The following is a 5350-nucleotide window of genomic DNA, read 5'->3' as shown; positions in this document are numbered from 1 at the left end:
GTGGGCTACTCTTTTACCAACGAATAGTGAGATTGACCGGCACATTATAACGCCCCCCCCCCCAACCTGGCCATGCCGGGCCTAAGGTGAAAGGACAGTTATATAGTAATAGCCATCTGGGTCACAAAGTTCCTCTGAACCCAATAAGTCTCAGGTTTAAACTAGTTATAATCAATCTTAAGAAACTACACTACCAAATACAGTTTAAAACAATGAAAGTGGTGGTAAAGAAATTAATATATGCAAAACACCTCCGATTTAGACAAAAAATAGATTTATCACATCTGATTTCGACAAAAAATGATTGTTTTGTTACCTACGATAAAGACTAAAAATAGATTTATCATTCATGTCAGATTTCTACTAAAAATGTATTTAGACTAAAAAATATTATTGTACCATGTCTGATTTAGTTAATTTGTTTACTTTAGAGCAAAGCCAAATTTGGTTATCTGCTGTGTCAACCGCGGGGAATCGAATCCGGATTCTAGCGTTGTAATACCGTAGACATACTGCTGATTTAGACTAAGAAATACCTTTTTTACCATGCGTGATTTAGACTAAAAAATATTGTTTTATCACGTCTGATTTAGGCTAAAAAATATTGTTTTATCACGTCTGATTTAGGCTAAAAAATATTGTTTTAATACGTCTGATAAAAAATACTGTTTCACCTCATTGAAAACCATGAACAGAGCTAATGCTGAATAATATTTCCTAAGGCTGATGTACACGCTTTAGTATTTCAGTTATGATGACGTGTTGTTATTTTCCAGGTTCGTTTTATTATCCTTTTTCCTCGCCAATTTATAATATATTTTTTATATTCAACACATACTTGTTCCTATCTTTAATCTTTTTTTTTCAAATCGTATTATAGCTTACTATTAGTTGTTTATTTCTTTTATTTGTTCTTATCTTCTCAAAAACGTACCTTTCTACATCGTACTCAACAACTGATTCTCAATATCATGCAGTGAAATAGCAATATGTTTCTATTGATTATCGACAGTAAATCACTCTCAACAGTTGCGGTTATCTCCGTTAGTTGACAGACTAAATTTTATGGGCATGACCTCTTACACATAAACCAGCTTTTAAGAATGTGCCAGGTCTCTAACTGTTCTATTTTTTAAAGACATTCTTAAACTCTCGTCTCAAGATGTTGAAAAAATTTTATGATGAAAAGTCTTACACCAAGTTTAAACCAAAATCCTTTCAACATTTTAGTGACTTCGCTGCTTCTTCCACGTTCAGTACAGACCTGTCGTCTTGACATGAACCCCAATACACAACCCCCTCCCATTGGCTATCCATCTCTCTTCATCTCCTTCAAATCGTAGCAAATTCTCTCAGAATGATGGACTGGGCGTGACCTTAGCAGTTAGCGTGTCTGGACTGTGAATCTAAGGATTCCTGGTTTACATTCCGTTACCGCAAAAACTTGCTCCGTTCTTTGGAGTTGTGCGTAGGTGATAAGAGTGACGGTCAAATCTAATTTTTCGTCAAATAACTATCGCCTAATAGTTGGCGGTGTGAATGCTGTAGCCCTTTTCAGACTGATCTATTTGTGTTTTAAACCCTGCCACCTGGAATAATTAGTAGTCATCTCCTGTTACCAAGGAAATGAGAATACAAACTATCTATTTCAAGACAATGTGAAACAAGACCGTTCTGTTTACCAGTCTCTATTCATTTTAGGCACCGATATTTTCACTACCACAGTATTGACTTCTTGGTCTAAATAACCCTTGACTGATAATAACTTGACTCAAACTTCCGTCTCTTCTATCTATATTTAGACGTCTCATATTAATTTCCCGAATTATTGCAGGGCCTCCGAAGGACCTTAACTTTCATCACTTGCTCCTTTTGCAACTGAGGTCCTTTTCCAGATGTTTCCTGCAGTATTGCGTCAAACAGATTCATCAAGATACGTTCTTAGTCGTAAATCCTGATTGTTCTGTCTCAACCGTACTGACTGTAAATTTTCTGAACTCAATAATTTCCTTTCTCTTGACTATAATTCACACTTGATATTTACACCATCTGTGGCTGGTCGTTTTTCTACGAGCTCTGTTTTTTACAGTGGTCGTCGAGCCACTTAATACAGTCACTATTTTAATTACCTTTGTAACACAAGGCAAAGAAGGACACTACGTCCTTGAGCACCCTTAGTATTCAAACCTAAATAGCTATTAAGAAAAAGGAAAAAGAGAACCGTACAATTAATGGCAACCTTTTATGGCAAGTGTAGATTGAACAAGAATTTACAGTTTTTAAAATTTATCCATTTTGATTGCTGTGAAATAAAAAAAAAAAAATGTTAGCTTCCCATCTATCTTATCATTCGATCTTATCCGTCTAATGTTAGACTTAACAATTAATGACACTACGCTTGCACTAAACACTTAGTCATATGCGATTTGTTCAACTACACATACATCTTCTCATTCTACATCCTAAAAAACATTCGAAGGGGAACAAATATACACATAAGGTGTGATCTTTCTTACTTCCGTTTAGTCTATCTGCTCATCTAGAATTTGTTTAAACGGTGGTTTGTGGTTGGGAATAAGTTATTATCTAGTATCGTGAGGATGTCAATCATGTTCAGTCATTCCATACTTTCCTCCTGCATACCTACCTTTTTAATTCCATACTTTCCTCCTGCATACCTACCTTTTTAATTACATACTTTCCTCCTGCATACTTACCTTTTTAATTACATACTTTCCTCCTGCATACTTACCTTTTTAATTACGTACTTTCCTTCTGCATACTTACCTTTTTAATTACACACTTTCCTCCTGCATACTTACCTTTTTAATTACATACTTTCCTCCTGCATACTTACCTTTTTAATTACATACTTTCCTCCTGCATACATACCTTTTTAATTACGTACTTTCTTCCTGCATACTTACCTTTTTAATTACATACTTTCCTCCTGCATACATACCTTTTTAATTACGTACTTTCTTCCTGCATACTTACCTTTTTAATAACATACTTTCATTCTGCATACTTACCTTTTTAATTACATACTTTCCTCCTACATACCTACCTTTTTAATTACATACTTTCCTCCTGCCTACGAAAAGTTATCAGAGTATGTCGAAAAGAAAAATACATTCACGCAATGACTCTTATTGAAAATGAAATCCCAGCTTCGCCCATCTAAACTCTTCAAATAGAAAGCTTTAGAACAAAAATATTAGAGGTGGTCATTGACATTTTATCTTTAGTTAGTTACTTAGAAGAATTGTGAAGTTACAGAGTTACGAACGCCTACTACGTTCGTCAGAGAATGTTTTTGTTTCGTTTATAAAAAAGGAGAAATATTACTGATGTTTAACATCGCGATATTGGGATTATTTTACAAACCACGCGCTGTTAGTAACAACACAATCACCAAAAAATATATCCAAAACGCCTTTTATGGTTAACATATGAGCAGAATAATGATTCTAACTACGTTTATTAATGAACGAATTTCGTGTTCCTGTTTAATATCATCTTATACAGACGTAAAGCTATTTGCCACGTGCCCATTGCATTACTGTATATGTATTCAGAGGGTAAGGAACTCCAAACACTTATGAAATGTGAGAAGAAAAGAGTAAAACACCCCTAAACTGAATATAGTGTTGTTTTCGCTGAATAGTAAAATGTCAACATACATGCACTGTTCTCTCTATGGCACTTGGATAGGTGAAACGTGGGGCGTCGAACATTTATATTAAATATTGGATGGGTGAAACGTGAGGCGTCGAACATTTATATTAAATATTGGATGGGTGAAACATGAGGCGTCGAACATTTATATTAAATATTGGATGGGTGAAACTTGGGGCGTCGAACATTTATATTAAATATTGGTTGGGTGAAACTTGGGGGCGTCGAACATTTATATTAAATAAGCAGCCTGGCTATATAAAAAGAGCCCACTCTTTTCTTGTAAGTATCATTTCTTCTCTGTACAATATATTCCCAATTCTTGGTATGTGATTCCGAAAGTTTAATTTAAAACACTAATAAGTAGGATTATCTCATTTCTTTCCTGGTGACGTTACATCTGAAATACGCATAAAGCAAATTCTTAACATGCGTTAACATCAATGAGCCAAAACAAACGTGTTTATCGTCAACTTTTAAAAAAGTAAACTGTGCAAATGCATCAAAGATGTTTCTAGTGCACGTATTCGGAACACTTCACTAAAAGTTTCATATCAGCCGTCCCTACTTTAGCAATGAAAGACTAGAGGGAAGACAGCTACTCATCACCACCCACCGTTAATTGTTGGGCTACTCTTTTACCAACGAATAGTGGGATTGACCGTCGCATTATAACGCCCCACGGCTGAAAGGGCGAGCATGTTCGGTGGGACGGGGATTCGAACCCGCGACCATATTTTGGAAAAATTTGTTTGCTGAATTTTGCGCAAAGCTGTTAGAGGGCTATCCACACCAGCCGTTCCGTATTTTGAAATGCTAGAGTAAACGGAAGGCAGCGAGTCAACACCGCCCACCGTCAACTCTTGGACCACTCTTCACCAACGAAAAGTGTCATTCACCATCACATTATAACGCTCCCACAGCTGAAAGGTCGAGCAGTCAGTCAGTGACGGAATGTAAATGAACACATGGGTAGGTAAATATACAAAAGTACTGCAATGCATTGTCATAATTACACTTTTTAAAATATACGTCGCACATACAACATTGGCTATCCACAAAGCGAGTTTTTTTACATGTACGAAGTGCAAAGAACAGAATACGATTTTTCAAGTCCAGTCATCGGCAAATTTTTTGGTATAAATAAAATTTGTAATTAGGTTGTTTTTCAATGTAACAAGCTGCGTGGTCGACAAATCTGAGCTCATCTATAAACACGAGAAGTATTAGGTCGTCAAGAAATTAATGTCGCGTTTTGGAACACTTTCATTAACCCCCCTCAAAAAACAAAACAAAAAAAAACACGTACATCACGCATAATAGTTAAACGAACCGCCTAAACGTCACGTTAGTGTAGCCTGTATTATGTGTAAAGTTTAGTATACTCTAATCCCTTATAGTGATGCCACACGACGAGACACACATTAGGCATGTAATGCTGTTTGAATACAAGAAGGGAAACAACGCCTCTGTAGCGACACAAAGAATATCAAAGAAGTTTATGGAAATATTTTGAACGTTCGTAAGTGTCAACGATGGTTCAGTAAATTTCGTTCAGGTGACTTTAGCTTTGAAAAATGTGATGGCAGGGGCCGACATGCTGGAATTGATATTAATGCTCTGAAGACGCTTGTTGAGTCTAACCCAAGGCAACATTCGTGAAATGGCCCTG

At 36.1% G+C, this 5350-nt stretch overlaps 1 protein-coding gene across 4 annotated transcripts in view; it reads right to left on the bottom strand.

Annotated features, from left to right (window-relative positions):
• Positions 1-5350, bottom strand: part of LOC111087520 — a 56448-nt gene that overhangs the window by 31081 nt on the left and 20017 nt on the right. Inside the window, exon 2 of one of the 4 annotated variants that reach the window (XM_022394423.1) lies at positions 935-2195. The exons of the other annotated variants lie outside the window; for them this stretch is intronic. The gene's annotated coding sequence lies outside the window, so the exon portion shown is untranslated. The remainder of the gene's footprint in view (positions 1-934; positions 2196-5350) is intronic. 4 annotated transcript variants of the gene reach the window in all.

Source organism: Limulus polyphemus, unplaced genomic scaffold (genome assembly GCF_000517525.1).
Source record: "Limulus polyphemus unplaced genomic scaffold, Limulus_polyphemus-2.1.2 Scaffold2253, whole genome shotgun sequence".
NCBI classification, from domain to species: domain Eukaryota; kingdom Metazoa; phylum Arthropoda; class Merostomata; order Xiphosura; family Limulidae; genus Limulus; species Limulus polyphemus.
This window is presented reverse-complemented; position numbering and strand designations above follow the sequence as displayed.